This window comes from Loxodonta africana, chromosome 22 (assembly GCF_030014295.1).
Source record: "Loxodonta africana isolate mLoxAfr1 chromosome 22, mLoxAfr1.hap2, whole genome shotgun sequence".
Taxonomy (NCBI): Eukaryota; Metazoa; Chordata; class Mammalia; order Proboscidea; family Elephantidae; genus Loxodonta; species Loxodonta africana.
This window is the reverse complement of record NC_087363.1, coordinates 4,312,078-4,333,436: the sequence shown is the minus strand read 5'-3', so window position 1 is coordinate 4,333,436 and position 21,359 is coordinate 4,312,078. Positions and strand designations below refer to the sequence as shown.

The window sequence follows — 21,359 nt, the reverse complement described above, 5'->3', positions numbered from 1 at the left end:
CATGTCTGGGCCTGCGCCATCCTCATGATGGTTGTTATGCTTGAGCCCATTCTTGCAGCCACTGTCAGTCCATCTCATTAAGGGTCTTCTTCTTTTTTCCTGGTCCTCCACTTTACCCTGGCAGACAGGTTTCATCTCAGCTTCCAGACTAAGACAGACTAGGAAGAAGGACCTGGCAGTCTACTTCTGAAAAGAATTAGCCAGTGAAAACCTTATGAATAGCAGCAGAACATTGTCTAATATAGTGCCAGAAGATGAGCCCCCCAGGTTGGAAGGCACTGAAAAGATGACTAGGGAAGAGCTGCCTCCCCAAAGTGGAGTCCACCTTAATGATGTGGATGGAGTCAAGCTTTCAGACCCTTCATTTTCTGATGTGGCACGATGTCTTACACACTTTGGACATTTTATCAGGAGGGACCAGTCCCTGGAGAAGGACATCATGCTTGGTAAAGAGAGGGTCAGCGAAAAAGAGGAAGACCCTCAATGAGATGGATTGACACAGTGGCTGCAGCAATGGGCTCAAGCATAAAAATGGTTGTGAGGTTGGCCCAGGATCAGGCAGTGTTTCGTTTTGTAGTATGCAGGGTCACTGTGAGTCAGAGCCGACTTCCTGGCACCTAACGACAACAATCACTTTACCAAGCATGGTGTCCTTTTCCAGGGACTGGTCTCTCCTGATAACTTGTTCAAAATATGTGAGATGAAGTCTCATCGTCCTGCCTTCTAAGACGCATTCTGGCTGTACTTCTTCTATGCTGGATTTGTTCGTTCTTTTGGCAGTCCATGGTATAGTCAATATTTTTTGCCAACACCACAACTCAAAGGCATATGTATACATAAAATGTATATATTGCATATATAATTTGGGATGTTGTTATGTATGTTTTCTGAATCTGTTTTATAACTGGGGCTCCCTTCTGGGTTAGTGGTCATTAGGTGAGAATTCTTGATATGTAGAAGGTTTTTATGAAGAAGCTTTTTAGTTATCTAGTGCTCCTATGACAGGTACCATAAGTGGATGGCTTTAACAGGCAGAAATTTATTCTGTCAGAGTTTATGAGGCTAGAAGTCTGAATTCAGGGCTCCAGCTCCAAGGGAAGGTTTTCTGTTTTTATCAGCTCTGGGGAAAGATCCTTGTCATCAATCTCCCCCTGGTCTAGGACCTTCTCAGTGCAGGGAACCTGGATCCAAAGGATGCACCCATTCCTGTCTCTTCTTTTGGCGATAATGAGGTGTGTCTCCTCTGCTCCCGTCTCTCTTTTGTATCTCAAAAGATGGCAACCCAATCCTGTAGATCGTGTTCTGCCTCATTGATATTATGTTGTTGTTGTTGTTGTTAGGGGCCGTCGAGTCGGTTCTGACTCATAGCGACCCTATGCACAACAGAGCGAAACACTGCCCAGTCCTGAGCCATCCTTGACAATCGTTGTTATGCTTGAGCTCATTGTTGCAGCCACTGTGTCAGTCCGCCTCATTGAGAGTCTTCCTCTTTTCCGCTGACCCTGTACTCTGCCAAGCATGATGTCCTTCTCCAGGGACTCATCCCTCCTGACAACATGTCCAAAGATTGTAAGATGCAGTCTCGCCATCCTTGCTTCTAAGGAGCATTCTGGTTGTACTTCTTCCAAGGCAGATTTGTTCGTTCTTTTGGCAGTCCATGGTATATTCAATATTCTTTGCCAGCACCACAGTTCAAAGGCGTCAGCTCTTCTTCGCTCTTCCTTATTCATTGTCCAGCTTTCACATGCATATCATGTGATTGAAAATACCATGGCTTGGGTCAGGTGCACCTTAGTCTTCAAGGTGACATCTTTGCTCTTCAACGCTTTGAAGAGGTCCTTTGCAGCAGATTTGCCCAATGCAGTGTGTCTTTTGATTTCTTGACTGCTGCTTCCATAGCTGTTGATTATGGAACCAAGTAAAATGAAATCCTTGACAACTTCAATCTTTTCTCCATTTATCATGATGTTGCTCATTGGTCTAGTTGTGAGGATTTTGTTTTCTTAATGCTGAGGTGTAATCCATACTGAAGGCTGTATGTAGTCTTTGATCTTCCTCAGTAAGTGCTCCAAGTCCTCTTCACTTTCAACATGCAAGGTTGTGTCATCTGCATCATGCAGGTTTGTTAATGAGTCTTACTACAATCCTGTTGCCCCGTTCTTCTTCATATAGTCCAGCTTCTCAGATTATTTGTTCAGCATACAGATTAAATAGGTATGGTGAAAGAATACAACCCTGAAGCACACCATTCCTGACTTTAAACCAATCAGTATCCCTTTGTTCTGTCCGAACAACTTCCTCTTGATCTATGTAAAGGTTCCTCATGAGCACAATTAAGTGTTCTGGAATTCCCGTTCTTCGCAGTGTTTTCCATAGTTTGTTATGATCCACACAGTCAAATACCTTTGCATAATCAATAAAACACAGGTAAACATCCTTCTGGTATCCTCTGCTTTCAGCCAGGATCCATCCTACATATCTTAGCAGTTAGGATTTATGACACATAGGATAATCACATCAGATCACAAAATGGTGGGCAGTCACACGGTACTGGGAATCATGGCTTACCCAAGTTGACACACATTTTATGGGGACACATTTCAATCCGTAGTAGTAGGGTTGGCATATCTCAGTGAGTAGAGAGAATAACTTAAGTACTATTTTAGTTAGTAAGTTCACATTTGATCCAGTACCCACTAAGGGGGTAGAACGTTGTACTTTGAACTTTGTTTATGGAGGCACAGGGGAAGATGATCCTTGAAAAATCTTGTAATTTGGAATACGGAATGCATGAAGTGCCTGAAGAACACTGAGGCCCAGATATTGAGGTACTTTATATCAAGGGTACTCCTTTTCTGCTGGTGACTGTGGGACACCCAAGAGTACATTAGCTACTGTCTCTGCCCTTAAGGATCTTATTGGCTATGAGAGGAGAAAAGATACACATAAAGACAGAGTGTGTGAGATACTTCACATGAAAAGCGTTGTGGAGGTTGAAGACAAACACAGAAAGCATATTATTTGAAAATGTAATGATCAAGTGTATTTTATGTTTCCTCACTTTTTGGGTAGCTTGTATAATACAAGGAAACCCTGGTGGTATAGTGGTTAAGGGCTATGGCTGCCAACCAAAAGGTTGGAAATTCTAATCCACCAGGTGCTCCTTGGAAACCCTATTGGGCAGTTCTACCCTGTCCTATAGGGTCACCATGAGTCAGAAATCGACTCGATGGCAACGACAGTTTTGATATAATACAAGGTAGAACATGGTGAACTCTATAAGAGATGTAGGTAACTTGTTTCAGAATTCAGAAAGGAGCAGATGATTTCATCATGGACAGAGGGACACCGTCATGGTAGGGGAGGTATTTTAGGTTCACCTGGAAGTATTTGTAAAAAGCAGACAGTTGTGCATGAAAGCAACAAGAGGGAACCATAAGGTCAAGCCAGGAAGAGGATGGTGTGCCTATGTTGGGATAGTAAAGAGAGAGCCCTGACTGGTGCATGTAGTTGAAAAAGACGGGAGATAAATTACCTAGGTTAACTGTGACTGCATTATGAAGTACTTTAAATATCAGGCTAAGAAGTTTGGATTTGATTGGTAGGCAATGAGAAGGCATTATAGCTGTGCTTTCTTAGAGTCTGTGAAGGACTTCAAGAGAAACGTGCATATATGTACTTACTCAAGAGGGCCCATAACTTTTATTAGATTCTCCAAGGGGCCTATGACCCCTGAAAGTTAAATTACCACTATATTACAGGTTTTAGAAGAGTAGTTTACAAAAGACAGATAAACACCCAAGGCCAGTTAGGTGGCTATTGTTGTAATTCAGACTGTATGTAATATGTTTGAGTATAAACTGAGGACATTAAGTACTAAGCAAAAGTTTGAACGGAAGTGAGTATATCTTCAAAGGTCCCACATAGCCATATTAATGGCTCACTTGTAAGTACAATTGAGAGTGACTATCATATATTTTGGAAACCCTGGTGGCGTAGTAGTTAAGTGCTATGGCTGCTAACCAAAGGGCTGGCAGTTCGAATCCACCGGGTGCTCCTTGGGAACTCTATAGTGCAGTTCTGCTCTGCCCTATAGGGTTGCTATGAGTCGGAATTGACTAGATGGCACAGGGTTTGGTTTGATTTTTTTTTTTAATCATATATTTTTGTTGTTGTCGTTGTTATTTAGTCCCAGTAGGATAAATTAAACTTCATGAAAATGAAGTCAAACATTGATTATGGCAATAAAAAAAGAATCAGATAATCCAGGTGTTTAGATTTGGGTTGTGTTAGGTTTTTCAGCATTTTATCTTGTTATTTGGTTTTTATTATTCTAGTTTAACATAAAATTGATATTTAGTAAATGTACTCTGGGGTGAAGTGACCCTGGAAAAATGCTGTGTGTCTGGAGAGAGTAGTTTAGGATTAAGTCTTTTTGGTTTGGATAATGTTCCTGGTAGACAGCCACATGAAATCAGATCAGTCACACAGTAATACTTCTGATTCAAAACAAAATTTAATGAAATCTCCAGTTACTAGTATGTTGTGTGCAAATATAAACTTGAAATGATTACAATTATCAAATACTTTAGTTTTTATTTCCACCATTCCCCATTCTTATTTATATGATAACTATCCTCCTATGTGAAGCTCATTTAAAAAAAAAAAGAAAAAATTACTAACATTCTTCTCTGTGTTTGCTGATTGGCATAGAAAATAGTCTGGATGCAGTTATTACTTCACAGCTTTAGGGAAAAGGCCACTTAATTTATTAGTTTATTATCAACTTAAAAGTCCATCTTTTGTACTTGTAAGGATTTAAGGCCACAGTTAACATTAAAACATGCAGTATAGGATAATTAAAATACTTAAAAAGTAAAATCAGGTAAGAAATATTTGTTCTAAAACTTAGAATGAGAGTTATTACAATTGAGCGCTACATTTAACTTTATTTCCTGTTATCTAAGGTATAAAAAAAAAAGAGAGAAAGAGATTGATTTTATATTTTATACTAAAAAAAAAAAATTTTTTTTTTTTTTTAGAGAGCACAAATTACTTTGGAGAGGTAGCCTTTTCCCTTGCATCAGTTTTTGGATTGAAAAATTTGATCACTTTTTCTTTTTTAGATAGCTTTGTTGAGATATATTCACCTACCATATAATTTACCAATTTAAATTATACAATTCAGTTCACAGAACTGAACAAGTATCATTACAATCAATTTTAGAACATTTTTATCATACCAAAAAGAAACCCCTCACCTCTAAGCTGTCACTCCCTAAACCCATATCCTTTCCAGCCGTAGATGTCCACTGAACTGTTTTTGTCTGTGTAGATTAGCCTTTTCTGGATATTTTGTATAAATGGAATTAAATATAAACATATGTCCTTTGTGATTGTCTTCTTATCTTCAGAGATGTATGTATTAAGATCCTTTCTTCATTTTTTAATTGGGTTATTCATCTTTTTGTTATTGAGTTGTAGGAGCTCTTTATATATTCTAGATACAAGTCCATTATCAGATACAACATTTATCAGATTTTTCCACCAGTCTGTAACCTGTCTTTTCACTTTTGTGATGGTGTCCTTTGAAGCATACAAGTATTTAATTTTGATTAAGCCCAGTTTATTTTTTCTTTGGTTACTTGTTCGTTTGTTGTCATATCTAAGAAATAATTGCCTAATTCAAAGTCATGAAGAGTGTAGTGGGTTGAACACGGGTCCTGAAAAAGACATGTCCAAGTCCTTACCCGAGGATCCTGTAAATGTGATCTTACGTGGACAGAGGGTCTTTGTAGATATAATTAAGGTAATGATCTCGGGATGAAATCACCCTGATTAGCGTGGGCTCCAAATCCAGTGGAATGTCCTTGTAAGAGATAGAAAAGGAGAAGACTGAGAGACCTAGAAACACATGGAAGAAGGCAATGTGAAGATGGAGGCAGAGACTGAAATCACGTACCCTCAAGCCAAGGAACAACTGGAGCCTGAGATGCTGGAAGAGGCAAGAAAGAAGTCTCCCCTAAAACCTTTGGAGGGAGGGCAGCTCTGTGGACACCTTGATTTTAGACTTCTGGCCTCAGCTGTGAGAAAATAAGTTTTTGTTGTAAGCTACCAAGTTGTAATTTGTTAATGGCAGTCCTAGGAAACTAGTACAAAGAGTTGTACAGTTACAGCTCTTACATTTTGGTCTGTGATCCATTTTGAGTAAGTTTTGCATATGCTATGAGGTAGGAGTTTAACTTCATTTTTTTGTGTGTCTAGACTATTCTTTTCCCATTAAATTGTCTTGGTATCCTTGTCAAAAATCAACTGACTGTAAATGTGAGGATTTATTTCTGGACTCTCAATTCTGTTCCACTGGGCTATATCAGTACCATACTGTCTTAATTACTTGTAGCTTTGTAGTAAGTTTGAAATTGAAAAGTGTGAGTCCCCCAACTTTATTCTTCTTTAAGGTTATTTTTGCTTTTCTGGGTTACTTGCATTTCCACATAAATTTTGAGATCAACTTGTTAATTCCTGCCAAACAGGCTGTTGGACTTTAATGGGAATTGTATTGAATCTGTAGATCAGTTTGAGGAATACTGCCATCTTAGCAATATTGTCTTTCAGCCCATGAACATGGGATGTCTTTCCATTTATTTAGATTTTTTTTTTTTTTTAATTTCTTTCAATGATGTAGTTTCCAGAGTAAAAGTTTCTTAATTTTATTTTCAGGTTGTTTATTGTGTATAGAAATACAGTTGTCTTTTGTATATTGCTCTTGTACCCTGCAACTTTGTTGAACTTGTTTATTAACACTAATAGTTTTGAATGGATTCCTGAGCATTTTCTGTATATGAGGTCATGTCGTCTGTGAATAGAGAGAGTTTTACTTCTCTCCAGCCTAGCCTTTTATTTCTTCCTCTTGATGAATTGACCTGAGCAGAATCTCCAGGACAATGCTGAATAGAAGTGGTGAGAGTGGACATCCTTATCTTGTTCCTGATCTTCTGGGGAAAGCATTCAGTCTTTTATTTTAAGTATGATGCCAGCTATGAGTTTTTCATAGATGGCCTTTATCAGTTTGAGGAAGTTCCCTTCTATCTCTGGTTTGTTGACTGGTAGCTTCTTATACATGGATAAGAAGTTCCCACCTTGGGTCCATGATGTAGCCGTAGAACTAGAAAGAAAAATCCCCTGGCTTTAGCCAAGGTCGTATGTTGTCGGAACTTATCCATTCTCAAGACTTCTAAATATTGCTTTTTTATTAGTGATTCTCAAATTTGTGATTCTGGTTTTGAATTTTCGCCTAAGTTCTAATCTCTCTGACATTTGCTTATTTGATAATTCCAATTAGCTATCAGTCTGCCATTCCAAATTCAGCATGACTTTATTCATGGATTCATTTGATTGATTCATTTATTGTACATTGAGTGCTATTCCAGACTCCAAAGGATACAAGAATGTGTTTGGAGAAATGTCTGGGGTAAGAATGGCTCTAACTCAGAGGACCTGGCATGTCAACAGAGGACCCTCTTGGAGATACGCAGGGGCTGTGTCACAAAGATCCTCTGAGCTAAGTTCTAAGGAGTTAGAAGTTTATTCTGAAAGTAGTAGTGAGCCACTGAAAGATCTGAAGCAGGAAATCAGTGTCAGATGTGAATTTTGAACAAATCGTGAGGAAGGAGAGGTAGTATAGAATATATAGATTGATTTGAAAATGAAGCTGGAGGCTGGGGAACTGGTAGTTCTATCATTTGAAAAGAAAAGAAAGCCTGAAATAAGACACTGGCAGTGGAGCTCTGGTGGCACAGTGACTAAGAGCTACAGTGAACCATGGCTCCTAACCAAAAGGTTGGCAGTTCAAATCCACCAGCTGCTCCTTGGAAACACTGTGGGGAAGGTCTACTCTGTCCTACAGGGTTACTGAGTCGGAATTAACTCGATGACAATGTTGGTTTTTTGTTTTTTAAGTGGGGATAGATACATAGATTTTTAGGAAGTCAAAAATGGATAGTACTTGGTAACTGGATTATAGAGGCTGAAGGAGCAGGACAGTACCTCCATGATTCCTATGGTTTTGACCACGGCCTAGGTGGTTCTACATTGGAGAAGTGTTATAGTTGTTGTTAGTTGCCATCAAGTTGATTCCGACTCATGGCGACTCCATGTGTGCAAAGTAGAACTGGGTTTTCAAGGCTGTCATCTTTCATAAGCCGATCGTCAGGCCTGTCATCCAAGGCACATCTGGGTGAGTTCAAAGCGTCAGCCTTTTGGTTAGTAGTCGAGTGTTTTAACCTTCTGCACCACGTTGGGAATCCTAGGCGGTTAAATGTGAGGCTGGATTCAGAGAAAAGTGTTTTAGGTGATAATTAATGTGAATGAGGTCACTCAAGGAATGAGCAGAGCTCGTGGTCAATGAGAGTATAGTGGAGACTATAGGATGAGTAGAGGAAAGGAAACCTGAAATTAAGCTACAAGAGGTAGGAAGAAAGCTACAAGAGGCTGCTATTACAGGCCAAAGTAGGGAAGAATTAGCTCAATTTTTCATTATCGTTTAGTTTTCCTTTTATCCAGTACATTGTTTTAAACTTTAACATGAAAATTTTTTGTTTTGCTTTTCCCATTTGCCTCATGCTCTTTACTACCTAAGCCAGTGTTTCCTAACTTGGACATATATCAGAGTCACTTGGTGAGATTAAATGCAGATTCTTTGGGTCCTGGTAGACCTACTGAATGAGAATCACCTGGGATGACACCCTAGAATCTGTATTTTTTAAAAACTTCTGTGATAAAGACTTGCTCTTTACCAAGCTTGTTTCTTTTTATCCCTGATGCCAGCTAACTTACATTTACTAGTCCCTTTGGTGTTGGGGATGGCCATATGATTGAGATCTTTCCACAGGAAATTAAGCAGAAGTGTTGAGTGTCACTTTATCCATTGCAAATACGAAGCCCCCTTGATCGATCCTCTCTCTTTCCCACCTTCTGTCTGGCAGTTGTATGTATGACAGAGCAACATTGGAAACGAGGGGTCAAATAGAGCTGAGCATCTGTCAACCTGGGTCGTCTCCACCCTCCTCAAACTGATCATTAACACTGATTTTGGTCTTTCTGTATGCATGGATTAAAAATAAACTATTGTGTTATGCCACAGTTTTGGAATTTACCTATTATAACATCCACTGTTACATTAGCCAGTATGGTTTCTTAGATTACTATTTAAGGATCAGAGTTTGGGAACCGTTTGTCTATAATATTTGTATTTTTAAACTCATTTATATATGGCAGGGTAGTCTTCAGTTTCAAACAACGTATTGCATTAGGCAAATCTGCTGCAAAGACCTCTTTAAATTATTAAAAAACAAAGATGTCACTTTGGGGACTAAGGTGCACCTGACCCAAGCCATGGTATTTTCAGTTGCCTCATATACATGTGAAAACTGGACAATGAATAAGGAAGGCTGAGAAAGAACTGATGCCTTTGAAGTATGGTGTTGACGAAGAATATTTAATATACCATGAACTGACAGAAGAGCAGACAAATATGTCTTGGAAGAAGTAACAGCAAGAATACTCCCTAGAAGTGAGGATGGTGAGATCGTGTACTTTTGGCATGTTATCAGGAAGGACCAGTCCCTAGAGAAGGACATCATGCTTGGTAAAGTAGAGTGTCAGCAAAAAAGAAGACCCTGAACAAGATCTGTTGACACATGGCTACAACAACGGGCTTAAACATAGCAAGGATTGTGAGGATGGCGCGGTTACTGGGCAGTATTTCATTCTGTTGTACATAGGGTTGCTCTGAGTTGGAACTAACTCGATGGCACCTGACAACAGTAGTCTTCAGTTGTTGACTTACAGGCCCTGTAGGTAAATATTGTATTTTTTTCTGTAATAATTTTAATGGAAATGGTTTTGTTAACATCCTGATAATTTTATTAAATGACAAACATTAGCATGCTTACTGCCTCCTGGTCTTTGATTGATGCTGGGGATACATCTATATATAAAACAAAGGGTCTGCCTTCTGGTATGGAATAAGATGGACTTAGATAAGAGCAATTATCTTACCTGTACTTTGGAGCACCAAGGGAGAAGTGGCTAATTGAGCCCAAGGTGGAGTGGGTGGAGTCCTTCTTGATGTTTATATCCCTTATGTAATATTGTTCTCTTTTATACTTGTTGGACAGGAGTCATACATAACCTCTTTAAAATACTCCTTTAAATGAAAAAAAAAACAAACCTTTTTCCATTGAATCAATTCCAACTCATAGTGACCTTATAGGACAGAGTTTCCAAGGAGCGCCTGGTGGATTCCCTTTAGAAGATCAAAAACAAGTACATTTTTGGTAGATTTGTGTTACATGGGGTGTGCCGAACATGTGCCTTTTCTTAATCTCTATCACTAAGAAAATTATTTAAGAGAACTATAAATTTTAGTCTTGATGCAGATTATATTGTTAAATGTTTCCTGCAATTAACAAAGAAAAAAAATTTAAAGAAAACCTTATTGATGATGTTTACTCTTTCCTTCTTCCTTTGCAGGGAAATTTTGGATTGGGAATGGTACAGGTCAGAAAGAACCTACTTTCTTCATAAACATGGTATGCTAAATCTGTGTAAGTTCCATAGGGTAAAATCACATAATTAATCAAACAGGACTTGGAAAGATATATCTATCTGTCTTGCCAAACCCATTGCTGTCCAGTTGATTCTGACATGATGACTCCATGTGTGTACAGTAGAACTGCACCCTGTAGGATTTTCTTGGATGTAGCCTCTATGGAAGCAGATCGCCAGGTTTTTCTTCCGTAGTGCCACTGGGTGGGTCCGAACCTCCACCCTTAAGGTTAGTAGCTGTGCGTGTGTGTCTGTGTATGTATATGCATGTGTGTGTGTAGATGGGTACATGTGTATATGAATAAACAAGAGTCTTCTATATTGCATAGTTCTCTAAATACTTAGGGATTTCCCCCAGTTTTGAAAGCTTACACGCTAGGCAGTATGTGGTTGCAGTGTCAAACTGGATCGTTACCAGTGTGAGGAAAGTGTTCCTAGGAGAACTATAAAAGGCTGAGCAAGTGACAGCCACAACCTGGAGAAATAGGCGTGACATGTTCTTGGAGTTTGTTGGACTTGTTTGTTAACAACAGTTGGCTTTTAAAGAATATGTAAGCGACTGCAACGTCAGCAGGATTGAAACCAGGTGACTAGATCAGAGTAGCAAGTGTAGTATTAGTTAGGCAAGACAGATAAATAGCCTAATCCAAGGTACGAGCAAGTAGTTAGAAACTAGCATGTCTGTGAGAGCCTGCAGGATTCAAATAGGGAAGATGTCTGGGATCAAGAGACTTTAGTAAATGAGGCCAAGGAGCTATGTAACCTTGCAGACATTCTCATGTGATCTTGTAGAAGGGAAACTGAGAGAGAACCTGGTTAGAGTATTTTCTAATAGAGAAGCTAGTCAAGGGGGAAAATGAAATATGGGCTGTATGTCCTATAGAAATGTTTCTGGGTGATTGTGTATATGTTCAGTAATGGCTAATCTACTCACTTAACAATGGATGAACTTGTTATTTTAAAGAAACTTACTGTAAATTATTTAAAATATGAAGTCCTTTAATAGAATAAGTGATCTTTTAGCTTATCTTTTATCACAAAACTGAATTTCTGTATATTACCTTCACTTAAATTTAGATGCTCTGACTGACTGTTACAGGTGATCACTACAGAGAATATTTTGCATGTTCTCATGAATTACTGGAGTCCTGGTGCCATAGTGGTTAAGAGCCCAGCTGCTAACCAGAAGGTCTACCAGCCACTCCTTGGAAACGCTGTGAGGCAGTTCTGCTCTGTCCTATTGGGTCCTTATGAGTTGGAATCGACTCGGCAGCCTCAAGTTTCAGGTTTGGTAAATTACTGGCTTTAGAACCACCTATTTTATGTATTGGCTGTGGAACTGTTGCTTTTTAAATGTTAGTAATTAACTCATTTGTATTTTCTCCTTACTGACAATATTTCACCTTCTAAGGCTTACAGATTCAATTAATGTCAAATGAACTCCTTACCTGCTCACCTTGTACCTCTCTTTGCTCCTTGGAGCTGCAGTTCTGAACTTGAAATTTCTTTTCTCTGACCACAGCTTCTTTCATTCTTGGTTCTTCCAGTGAACCTGAGCTTTGCTGTGTTAAGCCTACTTCACTTAGTTGCTCGGTTCAGTTTGGCACAAACTGACCTCTGGAGAAGCCTTGACCTTTTGATTTGCACAGTCCTGGTTAGAGCAGTGTTTTTCAAAGTGTATGCACTGCTAAAACGGCAAGATGAGCAAACCTCACCTTTATCATTTCCTTGTCACCAGTCACTTACATGGCACTTTGTCTCTCTTACCCTAACCACCCAGCGTTAAACTAAACCTCATCCCTGGCCACCTAGGGCCAGGTCATTGGGTACCAGCCATAGGCTCAGAAGTCTGCACAACTCCCATCACTTCAGACCAGCTGGCCTCTCTCTCTCTCTTCCTCTCTCTGTCCCTCACTTTCTCCCTCTCTGTCTGTCTCCCTCTCTCTCTCCCTCTCTGTCTCTCTCTCATCCCCTGGGACGAGCCTGTGCAGCCTTTCTCTGTCACCCAGTTGCCCAGACCTGGGTCTTCACAAATCTCTGTCCTGCTAGCCCCTGCTGGCTTATTGCCCCCTATGGGTTTGCTAATTCTCTATAACTGCTTATAAAATTCATGGAAACTTTAATTTCTTTTTGTTGTGTGCTGTTGAGTTGATTCCAACTCAGAGCAACCCTTTTGACAGAGTATAACTGCCCTATAGGGTTTCCTAGGCCATAATCTTTACCGGAGCAGATCGCCAGGTCTTTTCTTCTGCGGAACCACTGGGTGGGCTCGAACCACTGGTTAGCAGCAGAGAGCTTAACCATTGTGCACTAGGGCTCCTTTACTTGTACCTACATTTACTCATTGATTATAATCAGAAAGGATACAAGCAAAGAGACTTCAGACAAGGCCTGGGAGAGGGCCCTGTGGCGCAGTGCAGAGACAGTATCTGACTTTCATCTTTATCCTCCCATCTTGTCAGCTGGGGATTGTGTGCCTGATGATTTTATACGTGGTGTTAATTGATGAGGACTGAGGAGAGATGGCAGGAGCTGAGACTAGGGGAGGAAGAGTATATGGGGCAATTCTAAACTAAGGGGCTTGAAATTTATTCTTACAGCTGTGGGGTGGCAGCCATTGGAAAAGTTTATTTAGAGTTTTGTCCTTCAGTTTGAGCCTTTAGGAACCGACTTTGCAAGGACTGGGCGCTGCTTAGAGATGACAGTGACAAATCATAGGTTCAAAGAGGAAGGTGAATCTTCCTTTTTCTCTGGAATTGGTCCTTTATTCTTTTGGGCAGTTAAAAGTTGTTTGTATCCAAGAAGCTACTTCCTTGCAGGCATGAAATATTTACAAATTTGTGACAGAGTGATGTATAGCATGTGGAGAGGGAATCATGAGAGCTCTCTGTGAAGTTTGTGAAGCAAGAGTTTGAGAAAACCACTATTATGGGAGTCACCGGCTGGTGCAAATGGTTAACGTGCTCAGCTCCTAACGGAAAGATTGGAGGTTGGAGTCCACCCAGAGGTGTTTGGAAGAAAGGCCTGACAACCTTCTTACAAAAAAACAGCTATGATAACCCTATGGAGCACAGCTCTACTGTGACATACGTGGGGTTGCCATGAGTTGGAATTGACTGGACAGCAGCTGGTGTTTTGGTTTGTTATAGGCTGAACGGATTGCTTATTGTTTGTGTATATACAGTGGGGTGTGTATTGAAAGCTTAAACATCCTCTGGCATCTTATTTATTTTTGACTGTTCAAGGAAGGCTGGGCTGATAATACTAGTGCCTTTTAGTAGTTGACATAACAGGGAAGTATTTGGCCTTTTACTTACTTGGAACCCACAACTTTTTTTTTTAAACATAGGTAGGCTAGATAAGAGGCTTTGTACTTGCTTCTTAGAAGAAATTTAGGAGCAGTAAATTGACTGCCTTCAAATTTTTGCTACCAGTTCTTCATAGAAGTATAAAATGCAGAATCCCTGCCTGATTCGTTTGTAAACAATCCTTGTGATTGTCAGCTTGCCAAGGGATGCTTTTTTCTTTTGAGTAATTTCTGGGGAATACCTTGCTTTGGATCACCCTTTGTTGTTGCCTTCGGGAGTACAGGTGCTCTTTTCCCCCCTTTTTCATAAAACCAGTAAATTCTACAGTTTTCAGGAATTTAACGTTGTTTTCATGGAACTGATGTAAGTTAAAATTGAAACTGTGAGAGAATTTACCTATTTAGTCTTGAGCTGAAAATTTCCCGAAGAGTAGGAGCCATAGTTTTGCCCGCCACCAAACGCAGAACAAGTAATTTTGAATTTATGGACATGATTATGTCATGGCCTTTCTAAATACAAAAATATAACTTTCACTTAGAACATTGAATACTTTGATAATATCTTTACTGATATTGGTGAGAATGTAGTGAAATTGGTCCCATTATAGTTTTGTCTATTTGCCTTTTTTTTTCAATTATGTTCTAGGTGAAAGTTTACAGAGCAAATTAGTTTCTCATTAAAGAATTAATACACAAATTGTTTTAGGACATTGGGTGCCAACACTTTGATGTGTCAATGCTCTCCCCTTCACGCTGGGTTCCCTGTTCCCATTTGTTCAGTTGCCTGTCCCTTCCTGCTTTCCTGTCTTTGCTTTTGGGGTGGTGTATTCATTTAGCCTCATAAACATGGTTAAATTATGCAGCTAGTTCCTCAAGTGTGTTGTTGTTTGCCATATAGACTTGTCTAATCTTTGGTCTAAGAGCGAGCCTCTGGAGTACTTTTGTACTGAGTTAAAAGGGTATCTGGAGGCCATAGGCTTGTGGTCTCTCAAGGTTCTGTCAGACCAGCAAGTCTGATATTTTTTTGTATGTTTGAATTTGAATTTTGTTCTACATTTTTCTCCTGCTCTGTCCAGGACCCTGTGTTGTGATTCCTGTCAGAGCAGTTGGTGGTGGAAGCCGGGCACCATCTAGTTGTTCTGGGTTCAGCCTGGCAGAGATTGTGGTAGTTGTGGTCCATTAGTCCTTTGGACTAAACTTTCCCTTGTGTTTTGTTTTTTTAATAGACTGAGGTAATCTTGTTTATTTGTCTACATGTTTATGGTGTCTCCCTGTACTGGAATGTGAACTCTAAGAGGACAGGGACCATGTGTCTTTTATATATTGCTGTATCCCTGTCATGGATTGAATTATATCCCCCTCAAAAATGTGTGCGTTTACTTGGTTAGGCCATGATTCCCAGTATTGCGTGGTCGTCCTCCATTTTGTGATTGTAATTTTATGTTAAAGAGGATTAGGGTGGGATTTTAACACCCTTACCAGGTCACATCCCTGATCCAGTATAAAGGAAGTTCCCCTGGGGTGTGGCCTGCACCACCTTTTATCTCTGAAGAGATGAAAGGGAAGTAAGCAGAGAGTTGGGGACCTCATACCACCAAGAAAGCAGCACCAGAAGCAGAGTGTGTCCTTTGGACCCAAGGTTCCTGTGTGAGATGCTCCCAGACGAGGGGAAGACTGATGACAAGGACTTTGCTCCAGAGCTGACAGAGAGAGAAAGCTTTCCTGTGAATCTGGAGCCCTGAATTTGGACTTGTAGCCTACTGGACAATGAGAGAATGAATTTCTTTTTGTTAAACCTGTGCACTTGTGATATTTCCGTTATGGCAGCACTGGGTGACTGAGACAATCCCTATCACCTATTGCAGTGCTTTGCGTATAGTGGACACTCAAGTAATTGCTGAATGAATTCTGACTTGGTGTGGCTTAGGTGGTATCCTGACATGTATTGAAAAAGCACCTCGGGTTATTTTGATGTGCACTCCCATGGTTGAGAAACCTTGGTCTATCTTCCTTCTCTAATGTGCGTGAGATATAGAAGATATCACTCTTGAAATTGGTAATCTCATTTCCCTAGTAGGAAAAGTTTAATTTGGTAATGTTATTCAAATGTTGTTTGTAGGTAGGACTCAGAATGGACAATTGCATTCCATCATCAAATAATTAAGTTTAGGAAAGGTGGGAAGATAGACCTAAAATTGAGTTTATTCCATTTTTTTTTTCTTTTTGTTTAAAAAAAAAAAACAGGCAAGGTTAGACTTCCTAGATGGTTTTCCTTCAAAACACTGCTTCTCAATGGGGGACATTTTGACGTCTAGAGACGTTTTAGATCCCTTGTAGCTTAGTGGTTAAACGATCAGCTGCTAACCAAGAGGCTAGCGGTTCAAATCAAGCCGCTCTGTGGGAGAAGGATGTGGTAGTCTGCTTCTGTAAAGACTACAACCTTGAAAACCTGATGGCACAGTTTTACTCTATCTTATAGGGTCACTATGAGTCGAAATGGTCTCCACTGGCAATAGGCTTTTTAGTTTTAATTTAAATATGCACATATCTTACATTTTAAAGGCTTGTTTGTATATGTAAGTCAGTAGTTTTCAAAGTGTAGTCCTTGAACCCTTAGGAGTAAAACCTATTCATATTAATACTAAAATATTATATGCCTTTTTCTCTTTGATGTTTGGATTAAAGATACAAAAGCAATGCTGAGTAAAACAGCTGATACCTTAGCAGGAAATCAAGACAGTGGCACTGAATTGTCCAGTAGTGTGTATTCTTCTCTGTCATGAATACTTCATGTCATACAGTTAAAAAAAAAAAAAAAACCTCATTTTTCCTTCAGATTCTTTTTCAGTACAAATTAAATTTTACTATACTTGGCCCTAGAGTATCTGTGTGATAAAGTGGGTATGTGCTGCAGAGGAAAAGAATTTGTATGATTGAGTTGCTAGCTCAGCTACCCCTGTCCCCATTTTCATGTAATATCTTCTTTAATTGAAAGAACAACTGAAAAACCATGGTTATTCAGACTTGGGTATTTGGCAAACATTTCTTTGAAAATGAACTTGTTACTAATGATAAAATTGGAGCTTTCAGGCAAAAATTAGAATTTGGGGAAATCTGTATGGGCCACCTTGAGCTTGATAGCATTCTAGTAAAGACATTTGTGGTAATAATGATAGTAATAGTGGTATTATATAATGAACTGTGTCAACATTTGGAAGAACTGAATAACTCAGCAAACCAACATTTTCCAGATGGCGTTATAAAATCACACATAGGTAAAGATCCCATTCAAAGAGCAAGTTAGACAAATGGATTTTGTGTGTGTGTGTGGTAAAGTATGTATAACAAAACATTTGGCATTTCAACCATTTGTATGTGTACAATTCAGTGACATTTATTACATTCACCATGCTGTGCAGTTGTCATCCCTATCCATTTCCAAATTTTTTTGTTATCACCCTTAACAGAAACTCCATACTCCTTAAGGAATAACTTTGCATTTTCCCCTCCCTCCTGCCCTTTGTAAGCTCTCATAAACATTGGTCTCTATGCATTTGCCTGTTCTAGGTAGGTATTTTATATAGGTGGATCATACAATATTGTCCAGCAGTGTCTGACTTAGTTCACTCAGTATAATCTTTTCAGGGTTCATCCATGTTTTAATATGTATCAGAACTTCATATTTCTTCATGGCTTAATTACTGCACTGTATGGATTTCCCACATTTTATCCATCTGTTGATGGATACTTAGTTTGTTTCCACTTTTTGGCAATTGTTAATAATGCTCCTCCCACATGTCTGTCATTTTGTTGTACTTTGGGGGCTTGTGTGTTGCTGCGACACTGGAAGCTCTGCCACTGGTATTTAGATACCAGCAGGGTCACCCAGGGCGGACAGGTTTTAGTGGAGCTTCCAGACTAAGACAGACTAGGAAGAAGGACCTAGTGGTCTATTTCTGAAAAGAAGAAATAGAAATGAGAAGAAACAGCTGCAAACATCCATTAATAATCAGAACCTGGAATGTACAAAGTATGAATCTAGGAAAATTGGAAATCATAAAAAACAAAATAGAACACATAAACATCAGTGTCCTAGGTGTTAGTGAGCTGAAAAGGACTGGTATTGGCCATTTTGAATTGAACAATCATGTGGTCTGCTATGCCTGCAGCAACAACCTGAAGAGGAATAGCATTGCATTCATCATCAAAAAACATTTCAGGATCTACCCTGAAGTACACTGCTGTGAGTGATAGAATAATATCCATACGCCTGCAAGGAAGATCAGTTAGCGTGACCTACTTTTCAAATTTATGCACCAACCACTAAGGTCAAAGATGAAGAAATTAAAGATGTTTTACCAACTTCTGCAGCCTCAAATTGATTGAACATGCAATCAGGATGCATCGATAATTATTGGTGATTGGAATGCAAAAGGTGGAAACGAAGGATTGGTTGGTGGAAAATATGGCCTCAGCGATAGATACGATGCTGGAGATCACAGGATAGAATTTTGCAACACCAATGACTTTTTCATTGCAAATATCTTTTTTGAATAACATAAGTGGCGATTATACACACAGTCCTCACCAGATGGAATACACAGGAATCAAATCAACTACATTTGTGTAAAGAGATGATGGAGAAGCTCAATATCATCAGTCAGAACAAGGCCAGGGGCCAACTGCAGAACAGACCATAACTGTTCATATGTAAGTTCAAGTTGAAGCTGAAGAAAATTAGAACAAGTCCAGGAGAGCCAAAGTACAGGCTTGAGTATATCCCACCTGAATTTAGAGACCATCTCAAGAATAGACTTGACACGTTGAACACTAATGACCAGACGAGTTGTGCAAGGACATCAAGGACATCATACGTGAAGAAAGCAAGAGGTCATTAAAACGACAAGCAAGAAAGAAAAGACCAAAATGGATGTCAAAAGAGACTCTGAAACTTGCTCTAGAACATCAGATATCTAAAGCAAATGGAAGAAGTGATGAAGTAAAAGAGCTGAACAGAAGATTTCAAAGGGTGGCTCTAGAAGACAAAGTAAAGTAACCTGGAGTTAAGAAACCAAAAGGGAAGAACATGCTGGACATTTCTCAAGCTGAAAGATCTGAAGAAAAAATTCAAGCCTGGAGATGCAATATTGAAGGATTCTACAAGGAAAATATTAGATGACACAGGAAGCATCAAAAGAAGATGGAAGGAATACACAGAGTCACTATACCAAAAAGAATTGGTCAACATTCAACCATTTTAGGAGGTAGCATATGATCAGGAACCGATGGTACTGAAGGAAGAGGTTCAAGCTGCACTGAGGGTATTGGCAGAAAAACAAGGCTTCAGGAATTGATGGACTACCAATTGAGATGTTTCAACAAACAGATGCAGTGCTGCAAGTGCTCACTTGTCTATGCCAAGAAATTTGGAAGACAGCTTCTTGGCCAGCCAACTGGAAGAGATCGGTATTTGTGCTCATTCCAAATAAAGGTGATCCAACTGAACGCAGAAATTATCCAACAGTATTATTAATATCACACGCAAGTAAAATTTTGCTGAAAATCATTTAGAATGAGATGCAGCAGAATATCAACAGGGAACTGCCAGAAATTCAAGCCAGATTCAAAAGATGAGGTGGAAAGAGGGATATCATTGCTGATGTCAGATGAATCTTAGTTGAAGGCAGAGTTAACCAGAAAGATGTTTACCTCTGTTTTACATTGAGTGTGCAGAGGCAGCCGACAGTGTGGATCATAACAAATTATGGATGATTGCCAAGGATGGGAATTCCAGAACACTTAATTGTGCTCTTGCAGAATCTGTACATAGATAAAGAGTCAGTCGTTGGAACTGAACAAGGGGATACTGCATTGTTCAAAGTCAGGAAAAGTGTGTGTCAGGGTTGTATGCTTTCACCATATTTATTCAACCTGTATGCTGAGGAAATAATCCGAAAAGATGGACCATATGAAGAAGAATGAGGCAACAGGATTGGAGGAAGACTCATTAACAACCTGCAATATGCAGATGATAAAACCTTGCTTGCTGAAAGTGAAGAGGACTTGAAGTACTTACTGATGAAGATCAAAGACTACAGCCTTCAGTATGGATTACACTTCAACATAAAGAAAACAAAAATCCTCACAACTGGGCCAGTAAACAGCATCATCATAAACAGAGAAAAGATTGAAGTTGTCAAGGATTTCATTTTACTGGATCCATAATCAACACCCATGGAAGCAGCAGTCAGGAAATCAAAGGACACATTATGTAAATCTGCTGCAAAAGACCTTTTTAAAGTGTTAAAAAGCAAAGATGTCACCTTGAAGACTAAGGTGGGCCTGACCCAAGCCATGGTGTTTCAAGTTGCATCTGCATGCGAAAGCTGAGCGATGAATAAGGAAGACTGAAGAAGAATCAGTGCCTTCGAATTAATGGTGTTGGTGAAGAATATTGAGTATACCGTGGACTGCCAGAGGAACAAACAAATCTGTCATGGAAGAAGTACAACCAGAGTTCTCCTTGGAAGCAAGGATGGCAAGACTTCGTCTCTCATACTTTGGATATGTTGTCAGGAAGGACCAGTCCCTGGAGGAGGACATCACGCTTGGTAAGGTGGATAGAGGGTCAGTGAAAGAGAGGAGGACCCTCAACAAGGTGGATTGACACAGTGGCTGCAACAATGGGCTCAAACATAGCAACAATTGTTAGAATGGCACAGGACCACACAATTTTTAGTTCTGTTTTGCATAGGGTCACCATTAGTTGGAACCAACTTGACGTCATCTAACAACAACAATAATAATGCTCCAGTGAACATCGCTAAGCAGGAAACTGAGACCCTGTGTCTTAGGCTGGGTTTTCTAGAGAAGTAAATCCAGTAAAGCGGATAAGTACATATAGAGAGTGATTAATGTGAAGGAAATGGCTAATGTGGTTGTAGAGGCTGGAATGTCCTAAGTCCATGGATCAGGCTGGAGGCTTCTCGTGAATCACATAGCTGCAGGGCGGGGAACCCAAAATGGGCAGGCAAGATGGCAGGTAAGCTTCTAGTTCCAGTCCCAATAACTGGAGGTCAGACAAACAGGAGCCAGCTGCCGAATCCAGAACGAGCAGAAGTCCATGAGCCTTGCCAGAAAGTCTTCCTATATTGGTTGCAGACGACACCCCCGAGGAAACTCTTTCAACTGATTGGCTGCTCACAGCAGATCCCGTTGTTGAGGTGATTACAGTATATCAGATCTCATCATGGAAGTGATTACATCATTTTACGACTGCCAAACCACTGAGAGTCACACCCCAATCAATTTGAAACACAACCATAATGATCACACCCTGCTTTCAAGTCTTTTGGGTAGATATATACCTAATAGTGCAATGGCGGAGTCATATGGTAATTCTATGTTTAACTTTATGAGGAACCACCAAACTTTTCCACAATTG

General features: G+C 39.7%; 1 protein-coding gene across 1 annotated transcript in view; it reads left to right on the top strand.

Annotated features, from left to right (window-relative positions):
* LOC104847212 (uncharacterized) overlaps positions 1 to 21,359 on the top strand; it is a 57,144-nt gene that overhangs the window by 12,753 nt on the left and 23,032 nt on the right. The window contains exons 3-4 of the mRNA XM_064275176.1: positions 10,534 to 10,837; positions 11,708 to 11,894. The gene's annotated coding sequence lies outside the window, so the exon portion shown is untranslated. The remainder of the gene's footprint in view (positions 1 to 10,533; positions 10,838 to 11,707; positions 11,895 to 21,359) is intronic.